Raw genomic sequence first — 16,031 nt, 5'->3', positions numbered from 1 at the left:
ACTTCGATCTTTTAATTCCTCAGCGAATTTCCGCAGCGGAAAATAACGCGCCGGGGATCGTTCCGTTCGGGATTATTTGCGCGCAAAATTTCTCAAAATAAATTTCCACCAGTTTTTTCTCTTTTTATCTATTTCGAATCTCTTACGCATGCCGCTGCGCGACGTCATTCAGCTGGTTTTGACGGAACGGAGAAGACAGATTGTTTATCGCGTTTCATTGTCAGAACAAAATATTAATTCAATCTACGTAAACAGTCTGTCATATGGATTAGTGTAACACTAACAATACACGTGATAAAGTTATTATTTATATCGACGAGGCATTGAGGAATTTGTATAAATGCTACATTCGTAATAATGTATGTCAGAATTCCAAAATTATAATGAAAGCTAAAAGAAGTGCAAGAGAATAAGTCCAATAGAAAAGCCGAAATACAAGTACATCTTTCCGATCGATGTAAAATTCCAAACTTTTATTCACAAGCTCAATGGATGCACGTTCAAGGTTGATACGAAAATTCAAGTCAAGTTCAAAAGTGAACAATACCGTGAACGAATCGCACGAATAAAAGTTGTTATTCGAGTTAAATAATTAAACTTTATCAAAAACGAGCACTCGTCAACGCCAAAAATTAATTCGAGTTACATCTTTTCGCAGCTAAAATTAAGCATACGCAATTTACAAAATAATTCTGTCTGATGAGTTTCGCCAGATCTTATGTAAGCTCGAAATCGCTCTCGTGGCAAACTCTCGACACTTTGTGAAATTCCTTTGCTTTGAAGATTTATATTTTCCACGGGGCATTTATACGAGCACGCGCTGCCGAATCGTTAAATACACATATTCTCATGACAGTCTCTCGCTTCACAATCATTGAATATTAACCTTCCACGTTTGCTTGCAAATTCGAGATAGCAGTTTGGAATCAAAAGCGCTCGAAAATCCTCACTAACATGCTGGCGACGTGCCAAAAGATGTCTAAAATGCGTCTAAAAACCGCTGGATATTTTAAACATTGTTTAGATGTATTTTACATATTCCTTGGACTTTTGTCTTTGGACTTTGGGCGAAAGCCCAAAAGAATGTCTATTTCTTTTTCGGCTGGTTTATAATTTGAGCCGTATATGTTAAATGTTAATACATGGTGGAACATCTTTTTCTTCATTTTGCATACTTTACGAAGCTCTAGAGGTCTGCAGCTTAAAATAAAACGTTTAAACGTTTATCTATGCCATCTGTAATATTTATTGAACGTTAATTTCTAATGTAATTAGGATGATAAATTTAAGCTTACAACATGCACTAAATGGTTAACAAATCCTTAGATAATTATACGTATCTATAATTCTTACGTTATATTTTTACGTAATAATTCTTACGTTATCCTTTTATAGCTGGATATATAATTATTTCTATCACCTGAAAAAGTCACCCTAAATAACGCGATCGATAAAAAGAAAAGATAATTAATTATCGTGACTGTAATTTCCATACCATTTCTCTTAAATGAGGAAGCTATCGGCAATATTAACGTCAATTATACACAATTCTGTCAATATTCCGTTTCCGCGGAATTCTTCAAATATTAACTTGTTGCGCTTCTCAGGATTCGAATGCATTGTAAAATCGGAAGTGAAGGATAAATAGATTCTATTAAAAGAATGAGAAATAATTAATATCCACATGTAAAATTTCTATAAGATTTTCTCGCTCAGTCTTTAGATGCGAGTTAATCACCTGTGCTGCTTCATAAATTTAAATAACATGTTCGGAATAAAGACAAAACCCGCCGAAAAGATTGGCAAGTAAGTAATTAAACACGTTGTATCCAATTCTCACATTACGTTCTTTGTAATCATCAAATGTCAACTTTTTGCGCCAGCTAGAAAAGTCGAGGTAAAATGCGGTCAGAGAAAATAATTTCGCGAAAAAGCTGACAAATGGTAAATTACATACGTCACGCATGACTCCCATGGAATCTTTTCATTCATATTCATTCATATTCAAGGCTAGCACAAAAATCCGAAACAACGTAATCGGAACGAATAACACTCAATCCTCAACTAGTATCGCAAAGTACAAGTCTGTCAATTTTTCCTTTTTATTAATGAGCGTATTTTATATGTAATTTTACGTAAAATGTATTTTAAAACTCAAATAAATGCTAAATGAGAAAGTATTTCTTATTATCCCTTTTTCCCTTTCTCTTTCGGTTTTCAAAAAACGTAAAAAAACATTTGTTCCGTTGAACTCTGAGTAAGATAGAATAAATGGAAAAGTTAGTGGGACACATATGTCTCGCTGGTCACGAAAGGGTTAAATACAATTTTAAAGTTTCCACATTAATCCACTTTAAATGCCATTTTACTGTGACTACATTGTTACCGATGTCAAGTGTGAAGTACAAAAGTCATAATGATATGATTCTAGCAATTTTTTACAAAATTATTTTCCGTTAATTAGACTAGAATGATAGAACTTTTCATTGATCTACTATGATTATGACATCGTGTTTTAAATTTTAATTCAAAGCTAAAGTTTCCATTCGAGCGCCTGATTTTTTTTTTTTGGGGAAAAAGTCTCATGTAGTTGAGGATTGAGAAATCGCGAATGGCAGAACTAACCCTTTGGGATGTTGACGCGGCTGACTGTATCCTTTTTCGACGGAGCGCAGTCGCTCGCATCAGTTCGGCCTCGGTGGACAGACACGCCGCGCGATACGGCACAGACTCGGCGACCGGTCGCGCGGTACTGCGGCCACCACGACGCTCCGCTGCTGCGGACTGTTCTCTCACCCGAGGACTCTCTCTTATCCGGACAGACCAGCTCGCTCGAGCGCCCGGGACGCGACTAGCCGGCCAAATCGCGCGCGCGCGCGCCCGAGCGGACGTTTTTAGCACGTCTTCGACGACGACTTCCTAATTATTTTGGCAGAGATCAGCTCGCGCGGGAGCCGCTCTCCCAATCTCCGGCATCGCCTCCTCCTCTCCTCCATCTCATACGCGCATCGCCCCACGCGTCCTGTCGAGAACGATGGGGTCTTAAAGGGGTGGTTTCTTAATTCTCAGCCCGTAAGATAAATTTTACGAATTGCGGCGTAAGATCCGAGTTAAGGAAACTGCAACTGTCCAATTTTTGTATTTCTTCATCCGCAAAGTCCTTGAAATTAATTATAAAATATGCATCTTGCTACTATTTTGGTCTCGCTGATCTAGTTTGTTAAAATCAGATTCTAAAAATTTTTGTTCTAATTCTTAAAAAACCTGATTTTTTCGATCTCATGAACTGAGAATTAAATAGTCGCTGAACTGTTTTTTTTTTCTTGCTGAGTCACGCGTCATGTGTCACTATGTTGATTTTATCGAATTATGTAAGTTAGGGAGAGTAAGTCAATTTTTTAACATGTCTCTACAAATGCTACTAAATTTGAGCGAAAATTAAGGTAGCGCAAACACCTTCTCTAAGTTATTAAAAATTATTAATTAAGTTACTAAATTATTGAGATCGATCAAAAACTTAGGAATATTCATGAATTAAACTTTAAAATTGAAATGCATAAAACATTTTTACTTTATAAAGCAAACACACAAAATGATATCACATTAACTGTAAAATTAACTCTCTTAAATAAAATGCACATACTCTTACTTATCTAATTAAAATCTTTTAAAAAAAATTTACAACATCGGAAAAAGACAGATAAATAAATTTATTTAATTAAGATCTTTTATGAAATGAGCTCTTTTTAACTAAATCCTCCACCGAAATACATCGGCATACGTCCGATCCATTTCAAGCACAAAAAAGTGCAAAAAATATAGCCGAGAAGAGCAGACTTATAGTCATGATTTGAGAGACCGGTAAAATCTATTTGAAGACGAGATGCAACATGTTGGACGGGCCATAAAGGATAAGAAACGCAGTGCGCTTGTTGCCAAACAAGTAGAGGTCGCGTTTATACGTGACGGAAGCAGCACACAGGCATACGAGATGAAGTAATCCCGCTCCGTTGGACCGTCCATCTTCGAGAAAAACCGATATTCCCTCATGTTTATGTAAAAAGTTGCGCACGCCGTTGTCCGAGTTGCTCTAAATAATTCATCCCGCTAATTGAACACGCTTTGATTAGGCAAATGCGGCTCACGATCTTTCCGAGATGCGATTAATCATATTAATGTCAAATCGATTTTGGACGTTTCTAAAGAATTAATTTCTTAAATTAGAGATTGATTATGCGCTGATATAGTTAATTGAATCACATATTAAATATATTACAAGCAGATTTTGATGGATTGCATCCGAAAATTTGCCACAGATTTATCTAAATAAATTTTATTCGTTTGGCATAATTCTCCTCGAATTAAGAGTGATTGTTTTAGGAAACTAATTGTATTATTGATTTGACCTATTCATCTCGCCTCGACAGATAGTTTCCTCTAATATCAGTGGCGCAATATCGATGTAACCATGTTATGCTATTGTGACGTGTGTCATACGTGGGCGCGTGTAAACGCACGCTTCGATTTTCGAACGTTACGGACAGTGCACGCATTAACGCGTTCCTTCGTTAAGTCATCCGTCATATATTTCTGCCTCGAACTCATCGCCAAAGATAACAGAATGCCTTTGAAATTTTCTAAAATAACGTCTTGTGACAAGCAACCCGAAATTTTCCAAGGATTCGAGAATGAGAAAGAAAGGTATGCTGTATGAAAACGTATATTAAAATGTTTAATGTCGCTCGGTTTAAAATGTTAAAACTGCCTTTATCAATGCCAAAGATCAGTGATAAGTTTAACACATTGTAAATTTTCTTCGCGTCACTGCGTTACCTTCTATTAACGCGTACATTGATTTTCATTAAACGCCGTTCCCTTCAGCGCACAATTCACCGGACGGTGTTTTATAACGCTGTTTAATTATAGTTTGGGATTGCACAGATTACGTGACGTCGAGTCGAGGTAATTTCTCGGTCCGCGAAAATTGTTTAACGCGCGCGCGCCAGTGCAGCGGTGACCTACAAAAACCGAAATGAATTCTTGGCTCTAGTTATTATAGGTCGCGACAACTGCTATCACTTTAACGAAGAGCTGCAAATTTTATGCGGCTTCACGCATGATCGGGGACAGTGATTTTACAGCGTTTTTTATTAGCTCTTTTAATGCGCTTCTTTCACGCCGAGCTGTCATACGCGCGAAATTTCCGAGCACATTACGACGCGTCAAAATATTTTATTTTCCGCGCAACAACGCACTTTTGATCCGCGGATTTTGCTTCGCAAGCATTTATTACACAATACTGCGTACCTAAACGTATTGCAACTAAACATACTAAAACATTACGTATGTTAATGCAACAAGACAGAAAGTTTAATCCGCTCGTTTCAATGTAATCTTTATCACATAGTACGAATATTTTTACCCATTAATTATTATTACTTAGTATCTAAACTTTTTTTTCCATAAAACTTTTATCTAATAAAATTGGTCTCCTATAAATAATATCTTCCAATAATTTTTATCTATATAATGACGAGTGTTTTTTAATTCAACTTTTTCTATTATTTTTGCATTATAACAATGCAATGTACAACATTATTTATAAACTATCTACTGAAAGTCTCTATCAATATTCTCGTAGCATAATTTCCTCGATCGAAAAAAAAACGAAGCAAATTAACTAAGTGCATTTCGAGAGCAAAAAATTGTCATGGAAATTATTATCCTTGCTCTCGATAATTAAATATTTTCACACTTTCATGTTCTCAAAGCTTTCTAGAGGAAATGCGAATGCTATTATAAAGACCGTTGCTTTAGAGTGGCTCTTGTGCTCAATTAGCCATATAAAAACTATAGCCTGCACTCAAAAGTGACGAAAATGTTGCCTTATTGACAACATATTATTTTCGAATTTTTGAACTTTGCACAGTAAAAAAACATCCCAAAATTACGAAATGCCACAAATAATCGGCGAGTTGAACTTCACTATAGAGTAGATACACTATAATGCTTTATAGACATCGCTTGCCCGGCCAATTATTTAAAATCAAGTCACTCTAAACCGACAAAGAAATAATCTTCTATTAACAATCACTACCGAATCTCCGAATTTCTAAATTTCTAAATTTTGCGATTACGTTCCAATAACACGCGGAATTTCGCAATTGGCCAGCCAGTCGAATTACACTATAGTGCTCTATAGCTCTGCAGAGCGATCTCCAGCGCAGTTCAACCCTCATTCGAATCAGGAGAACTCGAATCAGGATTCACGAAAATCCATTACTTAATCACGACAATAATATACTTTTTCACGGCTAGTCCTTTTTTCTGTCACTACACTTCGCGTTTCCCTCCTCTCCGCGTTCTCCACTCCGGAAACGGAGGCTTCGTCACTGCGCGCGGTCACACGAAGAGCACTATGCACCCCACAACTTGCGCGGCAAGTGGACTTACCAATGCTTCCGTCTTCAACTTTTTCACTTAGAAGTGTTGTACGGGGGAGGTGCGGACCACCCCCGGTAAACGTTTCACACTGTCGTCTCTCTTTCGATCCACTGCTCCTGTCGGCTATTCCACGGTGCGCATCGTCGTTCGTCGACGCGCCGCTCCCGACTGGGGCCTGTACAACGTGCAGGAGATTCGCGACGGCCAAAGGGAAGCGAAACAAACAAACATTCAAAAGGGGGCAACGCCTGCGCTGCTGAACAAAACGAAGCGTCGAGCGGCCGCGAAATTCACTTAAATAGTCCGTAGACATCGCTACCTAGTGGCGAGACGACGAAAACTTAAATCTGGCCGGAAGCCAGTGGTCCCCGGCGGGGATCGTCGTCGTGGATATCGTCGTGATTTTTTTGCGCTTAACCTTCGAATTCGAAGAACCAAAAGAGAGAAGGAGATGGAGAGAACGAGGGAGGAGAAGAGACACCAAGGGATTCAAGCGCCGCATCCCATGTATTTCGACTATCGAGAGCACATGTCAATTTATCCAGAAGAATAGTTCTTTATGCGAAAAAAAATCTTAAAAGACAAAATCATGATAATTTTAATGTCATTTTCTGTAGTTGTTTGTATAAAATGTAGTCGCAAACTGGAACTGTATGTATTTGCAAACTGGAACTAATGAACGAGGTTGAGAATAACGGGTAGTGAAACTTTTTTCTTAAGAAAAAAAAGGATAAAATATTCTTTTTTCTTAAAAAAATAAAAATGGAACATTTTTTAGAATAACAAGACACTCGTAGAATAAGTAGATGAGTGGATAAATAAAGGCAAGGTAGATCATAAATAATTACTTTGAGGACAATTTTTTCCTTAGAATTTACAATTCATTTTTATCCTTCTTATCTTCTTATCCTTCATTTGGATTTATAATTAAAGATAATGTAAATCATCTAAGAGAAGATCTAAGAACTAAATAAATTTAAGAGACCATTAATGAGATATCCGTTAATAGTTGAATACTTTCTAACAAAAGCAGGTAGAAAGTGACTTTCTTAAGTGATCAATAAAAGGTTGTAATAATAATTTCTATAATAACTTTTCGTACTAATTCAATAGAGTTTTCTATGATAATTTTAAAAAATATGGTGCTTTGAACAGGTTGACATACATAAATTTAAATTCTTTGTATGCAACTTGCATTATCTCATTTTGGTTAGAATTTATAAATAAGAGTAAAAAATGCGCCAAGATAAATATTGCCAAAACGATCGAATGTCTTTTAAGATTGAACGATCGTGTTCAGATTCAGTTATAAATAAGTAAGTTTGGTTCGACCGTGCTCGCGACATTATTCTTATTAGAATTATACAAGACGTGCGTTTTCTTCAAGAACGAAAATAGTTGACTGGCGGATATCCAAATGCGATATCAGGTACAACTTCGAGGACAATTCATCGCGAGCATTCCGCTGAGAAATTTGTTCTTCGACTGTCTCGTTTTCATCTTGCGTATTACGTTAACGTGATCAAAGTTTTTCAGAGCGCGCACTTTGTTCCTTTCTCGTCAGTGCTTTGTGTACGGATTCTCTCTCGTCTATTCACTTTAATGAATATAAATATCTACATTGCAAAAGGCTCATACGATTAATAAATCAACTCGTGAAGAAAAGGGCTTAGAGAGCCACAGCCAGATGTCCGTCTCGAATATAATGTATTTTATTATACGACAAATTAGATAAAAACAGGCGAAAGTTACGCGAATTATAGCATATTTTCTAATACTTATTTTCTTTACATTTTGACATACGAATAATAGCGTACCTCGTTCTTAATTTTTTAAATTAAATAATTCTAGAGAAAGCACTTGAAGTTTAAACCGAAAATTGAATTTTCGTAGACGGATCTAAAAAATTAACAGCTAAAATATATCTTATTAATTAATTTAAACTCTTAATTTAAACTTGATTTTGTATTCGAACTTTATTTTGTCAAAATAAGATAATTATTGTGTGCCAAATGAAATTATCACGGCAGCAACAGCGCGCAATGTTCCAAGTATAAACGCATTTCAAGTGGTGTGAAAATACGGGAGAAAGAGTCGGATCAACGGCCTGTTTCTCGAATCCTAAATACATTTAATGTACGAGTGCACGCCCGTTTCGCTCGTGAGATATCACTTGCGCCGCGTGCATCTCGTCGAATTTGCCAAGTCCTCCTCCGGTTATCTCGCGAGCAGAGATTGCGTTGAAGGCTTGCTGCTCGAGGTACAATATATAATAACACGGTAAGTCCGAGTACTGTGCAGTGTCCCGGTTCGCCATATACTCGTCAATGGCGAAGTCTCAGGATCAGCCGCGGCTTATCTGAAAAGATGACTGCTTCGGCGCTGATTAAAATGACGGAAATATGAATGCTGAGAAATACAAGGTTTCTGATCTTACAATAATACTGTGAGAAGAAAAATCATGTTTTTATTGCAGATTCAATTACGATTTTTCTAAAATTCTCTAAAATGCTTCATTAAACACAGGAATTACATGTTTTACAGCATGAAATTATAAATAGCTGACAGGAAGCCATGTAAAAAAGACAAATACATTGACTGTTCCGTGATGAAAGGCGTTCGTGATCAATGATGGATTGACAAGCGTGAAACTTTCGTTACGAAACACGAGGATGAGAATAGATCGCCCAGGATATCGGAGATAAGTGCGAAAAAGTGTGTCATAAAGGCGGAGATGTTTTCCGAGAAGGTCTCTTCGTCAATATACTTCAAAGATGAAGCAACGAGCAGTCTGGACGCTGGATAAACAAGTCGGTGCCATATATGTTTTATCGCGAAAGAGTTAGTGCCTTGAACAACGTTTGTTTTAAATACATCAATGGTCGTGCGGTGTTAGCGATTACGTTTCGGTAACAGTGTTCTGGAAATACTTGCAGACAAGTCTGTTTTCTCAATATTCAGAACGTATAATCGGAGTATATTGCCATCAAGTCTCGCTACATGTATTGCATCTATTTTTTCAATCCATTTTTTAATTGCAAATTACAGTTATGTTACAACGATAATTCTTCGTAATCGTTAAAGTAACTATATCGTTTCCTTTACTGTTGCGAATGTCAATGTCTTGCTAATAAATACTAGTTCAGAGTTTCTAAAATTTCCCAGCATTTTCAGACATAAATTACATTATGTCACATTAGATAAGAATAGACAGATAAGAATATTCAGAACGATAATTTTTCGCAATTACATATTATCGACATCTTTTAAAATAACCATCTTTTTTTACTATTGCGAATGTCAATATCTCAATACATAAAAATTTTTAAAATTTCTTACTTGCCAGTATTTTAAAATAATAAATTTTATTATATCACATTTGGATAAAATTATTTAGATGCAAAAAATTCATAAAAATAATTCTCTTTCCAATCACTTATTCATATCTCGAATAACTCGTTCATTATATTATAATTTCTTTTATTGCTATCAATGTTTTATCAGTAAATTCATATTAGAAGTTTTTCATTCGCCAGCACCTTCAAATATTAGATTTCATGTTACTATACTACATTTAATGAGTTTACCATTCCATAGAATGTTCAATTATTCATAAGAGATATAATCTTATCGGCTGTGATATTCTGAAATGCAAGCACCTATCAAGATTAAATAACTATTCGTTCATCGCGCATCTCGAATATGAAAACAGGCGTATGCGCTAAAGGCACAGACAGCGTTCCTTGAATTTGCAACATAGCCATCGCTTGCCGAAAAGTCGCACTAGAACTTGTCAAAACCAGTTAAATGGCCGTCTCCATGAAACATCCGCACTATCAGCATTTTCTCATTACAGCAAACGAAAATAGACGTTGTTACTTCGTCGCTTACTCCGACCGATGGTTCAAAGCGTGGCGTTATTCTTAGCTAAAACTCAAAGTCTTACGTAAAATCGGTCCTGCGGCATATAGCGATATTTTGAAGCATCATTAGCGAAAACGTTATTCTTATTGCTCGATGTCTCGAGCCATCTGCGTGGTAAATTCGTCAATCCGAAAGAAGCTAGTATATTCTACAATTTAAATGGCTATTTGGAAAGACAATATCTCACAATTAGTGAATAGATGTAGAATAAATTTATAGTCGATTAATAAATTGCATAATAAAAATTTTGATTTTTCATAAATTTTTAAGATTTATAATATTTTTATATTAGATTGATGCAAAAGATTTATCGTACTTATCAAATAAAATTTTAGAGACAATATTACAGAGTTTTAAATTAATTTTTATGAAATTATCGCTATTAGCTTTAATACACTATTTCTGGAAACAAGTTTTTGTACGCCTTATTTGAAAAACTCCGAGTTTTTGGAAAGAAAATTTACAATTTTATTCACAGAAAAGCGACAGACCTTTTGCACTGACTTAATATTTAATGCATGTTAATTAATGCACGTGAAATGTGAAATTTTGTGTAGCAAAAAGGCCGAAACAGTTCGAAATAGAAAATAGATGGTTATATCATCGAATATATAAAAAATCCAATAATTTCAAATAATATTTTTATGTAATGCACAAAAATAAACATTAATTTTTAATATTAAATATCTTCGTAAACAAATATAAAAATAAATTAAAATTATGTCAAAATAAAATAATCTGTTACAAGATTAATAGATAAAAATAAAACACCTAAATTTTAAGTCTTAAAAATCTTTGTAAATACGCCTGTCAGAAAATTTTTATTATAATAACTTAGATGCAAATTTAATTAAAAAGTCTATAATTTACGAAAAGCTAATAAACTTTTTATGCGCCTTCAACACATATAAAAAAAAACTGCGAAATAATAGTCGCTTTATTTACAAGTCGTGTTGTATTTTTGGTGATCCAAGAAACTATGCTGCTTTTATAACAATAATTTGGTCAAAAACCTCATTTAATAGTTTATCAGGTCAAACACGTGTTTCAGCTAGCTTTATTCGCCGCTAACGCGAATTTTAGAGGAGCCAATCTAAATATAGAGACGGAGAGCATTACACGTCGGTGGCAGTAGAAAGAGAACGAGAGTTGTATTTATTTATAACGATTTTTATAAATGAAGTGCTAAACAGCTGTGATGAAACCACCTGTCAGATAAAAGAAGCGATCGATTATAAGGTATTCTAAAACGACTACAAATACTGACAGATCAATGATACACTATCGCTCTTCCTAATTGTACATTTCTGTCGATATAAGATACATGCATGAATAATTGCCACTCGATTAATTTATAGGTATTTGCGCTTTATACTACATCAAACTAAATAATAAATACCAAAATAATTATAACGCTTTTAAAACCCATATTAATCAATTCATATTATAAAATGTGATTTTTCAAAGAGATAAAAAATGATAAAAAAGGTAATAAAAATTAGAAATACGGTTGTTTATAATAATTAATAGTTTTCGCTGTCCGACAACGAATTAAACAATATTTTGACTTTTTTTCATGTGTTTTCTTGTTATTTATGCCATGGTATTTCATGGAAATCGCATAAAAAACCAACCGTTGCAACAATCTTTAAAATGAACATGATTGCATGATGCTAAATGACTGGCTGAATATATTTATTGCTTCTTTTTAGTGATGTGTTTTCAAAAAGAAGTTGCCGAGGTAATTTTAGATCATCGTCAGTCAGATCGCATTCGTCGAAATTTATTGGACATATCAAAGAGCAGTTCACATCTCTTCGCTAAACAGAAGAGTTCTGCTGCTTTTAAAGATGCCTTCAACATCTAACATCATCAGCATCCGGAAATTAGCACACGATAGCTCGAAAAGGAATAGCATGGGCAAAGAAACTATCCATCTCATCTTAAAGATTTTAAAAATCTATAATGCGTACATAAATTTTCAGAAAATTAACTCAAATAAAATAGTGAGATATGATAAATATTAAGAATTTCATTTTGAATGTAATAAAAATTAACAACTTTGCGTCATATCATTTGATAAGGCCAAGCTTTTTATCTTAAAAATTTATACCTGTTTATTTGCTAAATGTATTATTTCACAGATTATTATTTTATTTAATAAATTTGTATATAATTAGTTAATAATTTAAAAAGATTTATATATTATCATAATAAAATTAACACTTGAGATTATTTTGAATCCAACTTATGCCAACTCCGGTCTGTTGATCCTTCCGTTTAACTTATGCTGCAAGTTTATGCTTCTGTATCATTGCCAGTGCTCTCTTGACATGCCTACTTACGTTGTGGGCGCTCCATAAATTCGTTTATCATTAACACTCAGAAAACAGACTTCCGTGATGTGTACAGGGTATCTCAAATATACTGTACATTCAAACTTTTATTAATGCGACAAAAAAGTCACCGATTAAATGTTTTCTAAGATCTAAATTTGCTAAGAAAATTGTGACTGTAATGAGATCTTTATAAATTTTGTAAGTAGAATTTTCAAAATTTAATACGATTTTTATGAATTATGAGAAACAAAAAAGTCAATTAAATGTTTTCTAAGATTTAAATTTGTTAAGAAAATTGCGACTGTAATACACGGTTATATAAGTTTGGTATACTTTATATATAACTTTTGTTTCTCTCTTTTACGATTTCCACGTGTCTCTCCGACATCCGCGTGAAACAACCTACGATATGTCCGACGAGACCGCGATGAGATATTAAACTTTCCTTACTGCGACCATGATTCAACGTTGCCAGAGATCTTGAGAAGAGTCTGTGCCGTAGCACAATAATTTCGAAACCAAGCTTGTATTTGTTATAATTACTATAATTATTTGTAAAAAAAGAATAACAAAGTTATTGAAAAAAATTTATTACTGTTTCAAACTATTATATGTTGTTTCGAAATTTCTCAAAACACAAATTTCTGATATAAAAATTGTATTTATCTATATTTTGTGTACAATGGGTGAGGCAGAAAGACGGGTTCGAAGTACCGCTTTATTTATATGTGAATCATCACGGGTCCTTGCCTTGACGACGTACGTAACATTTCTACCGGTAGTAAGCCTCTACGGATAGACGTGTCTGTTAAGCTCGCACGACCTGTACTAAGAACCAAATCAAAGAACGCTTGCCTCGTGCAATGTAGACACCGATAGTGACGCGATCCGTCATCGCGTACATGACGTCAATTTCTTGCGCGTACAGAATGAATGAATGACGGGAAGAAGAACCGAACGCACATTTCGCGAACTGCCATTGAAAACAATTAACTGTAATTGATTTTTCTGAAACAATTATTTGTAGATTAATTTAGATGAATTATAAAATTAATTTTTTCTGATGTCAATAAACACGATTGCGAAATAAAATTATATAAGTATGTCTTAGATATGTTGCAGTCATTTGGGACGCATGGTTGAAAATCTGTCATTTACCATAATTAAGAATTATCAAGAAACAAGTCATCAAAGACTAAAAAATACGGTGCTATATTTTTTGACCATTTTTCTTTATATTGTTTAACATTTAACGGAACTATAATTAGCGTTGAACTATTTTTTATACTTGCTTTTACTGAGAACAATTTTGTTTTTACATATAATCAATAAAATTGCTAAATATATCATTTTTATATGATATATTACATATATAATTTTTTTAAATTTTCCTGTTTTTACTTAAGCAACATATATATTTAAACCGTCTACTCTACTCTTGCGTTTCAATCTCCGCTGTAATCTCCTTTAGCCGCCGTCTCTTTTACGCTACATCGGATAGCGACGAAGAGGATCGATCGGAGATCGCCGGGCGGCGCGGGCGAATATGCCCGGCGCACAAACGCGCCGCTTTTTCAGGGTTAATTCGGATCGGTTCTACTTATGTAAAATCTTGAACGAGTAACATTGAGCTAATTATAAACACGGCCGGTTAGCTACGTCCGCGTACCGTGCTGCGCCCGTCGCCGCCACCGCCGCTTCGTTGCCTATCCGCCTGCAGCCTGTGCAATTTGCGATGCAGTCGATCTTAGGCGGGCTAGCGACCTAACTAAAAATAAACGGTCAGTCGAAAGGGAGGGGTCCGAGGGGGGGTCCGATCAACTGGCCAACTGGGCCAGTAAAGTAGCCGTAGCTCAACGTCCCAAATATAGTCCGACATCTGCATAGCCGCGCCGCTAATCTGTCCTACCTGCTGGCACACCGCTGCGCGCGTCGTAGACGCACAAGATCGGTAGTGTAATAGCGTCTGTCACCGGCGGCGATTCCCCGATGACACGTTTGCTGTGCGAATCGCGCCGCTCGAGAACTCGGAGCGGGTTACACGCTAATTTTGGGATAGGTCATGCCGTCCCGTCACGCTACGCGCGATTAATTCCTCCACTACCCGAGCTTGATTTATTAAGCCGGGATTTGTCTGCGCAATCTCCTTTAGCATTAATTATGGATCCCTTTTACTTTCACCTATTACAAAGTATTGATAAATTAAAAAAGTATGCTGATTTCGCGTATATAATACACAGCGAATTATGTATCATTGTTTTAAAGTGTTGTCTTAAAAGTGATTCATTTTAAATAAAATATATTTTTCAAGGCTCGTATATTAAGAGTAAATTGTGAAACGAGGATTTCGAACCAACGCCGGATGTCAATACGCTAATTACAATCTTTTTAAATTCTCGCAAATTCTAATCAACGTTTCGATCTTGTATCTCATCATCTTCAGTTTCATGAGAAAAGACTGTTGCCCGAATTACATGTTATGATTGAGGTCAAAAACTTTGAGATTGTGAAACCATTATGTAAGATGTTAATGTAAGAATTAGTTTATAATCAATTCGGCAGACAGAGAATTATTGTGTGAACATAGCAGTTCATTGTCCAAATTGATTATAAACTAATTCTTACATTAACATCTTACATAATGGTTTCACAATCTCAAAGTTTTTGACCTCAATCATAACATGTAATTCGGACAACAGTCTTTTCTCATGAAATATACTGAAAATGCAGAACCGAAACGTTGATTAGAATTTGCGAGAATTTAAAAAGATTGTAATTAGCGTATTGACGTCCGGCGTTAGCTCAAAATCCTCGTTTCACAATTTATGATTTATTTTAAGCCTATTTATTCTAAATTTATTTCAAATTTATCTCAGATTTATTTAAATTAAATATTATTTCATATTAATTTATGAATTATATTTAAAAAAAATTTGTCTAATAATTATGAAAAAATTCAAACTTTATTAAAGATTATTAAATTCCATTTGCACATAAAGAAAAAGAGCTTGGACGATTGATTTTTTTCGATCGATTTACATGTTGGTATCAGTCAAAATTATCATCGATGCGATAATGCCGTCAATGACAGACGCATGTCGCGTTCATCACGCGAGCATGATCGCGATTTTCATCGAGTCCTCACTCAAGTAACATTCGCCCCATCTAACTTTACGTAGTGTTGATACACTATTTAACGATGGCTGGAGTGCAATTTCGGCAGGTTAATTTAAATTTAATTATTATTCAAAGTGAATCATTATACACTATTTATTTAAAAAATTATGCATTTCGATAAAGTCAATCATCCATAAAATAATCCAG

At 35.0% G+C, this 16,031-nt stretch overlaps 1 protein-coding gene across 4 annotated transcripts in view; it reads right to left on the bottom strand.

Moving 5' to 3' along the window:
• SERCA (ATPase sarcoplasmic/endoplasmic reticulum Ca2+ transporting SERCA) overlaps positions 1–6,721 on the bottom strand; it is a 44,041-nt gene extending 37,320 nt beyond the window's left edge. For 2 of the 4 annotated variants that reach the window (XM_067351180.1, XM_012371973.2), the window contains exon 1: positions 6,454–6,721. The gene's annotated coding sequence lies outside the window, so the exon portion shown is untranslated. Of the gene's footprint in view, positions 1–2,625; positions 2,794–6,453 lie in introns of those variants that run through there. The other 2 variants (XM_012372002.2, XM_012371982.2) reach the window with 2 other exon arrangements.
• Between the last annotated feature and the right edge of the window lie 9,310 nt (positions 6,722–16,031).

Source organism: Linepithema humile, chromosome 3, assembly GCF_040581485.1.
Source record: "Linepithema humile isolate Giens D197 chromosome 3, Lhum_UNIL_v1.0, whole genome shotgun sequence".
NCBI classification, from domain to species: Eukaryota; Metazoa; Arthropoda; class Insecta; order Hymenoptera; family Formicidae; genus Linepithema; species Linepithema humile.
Note: the sequence above shows the minus strand (reverse complement) of the source record. Positions and strands in the feature narration are given on the sequence as shown.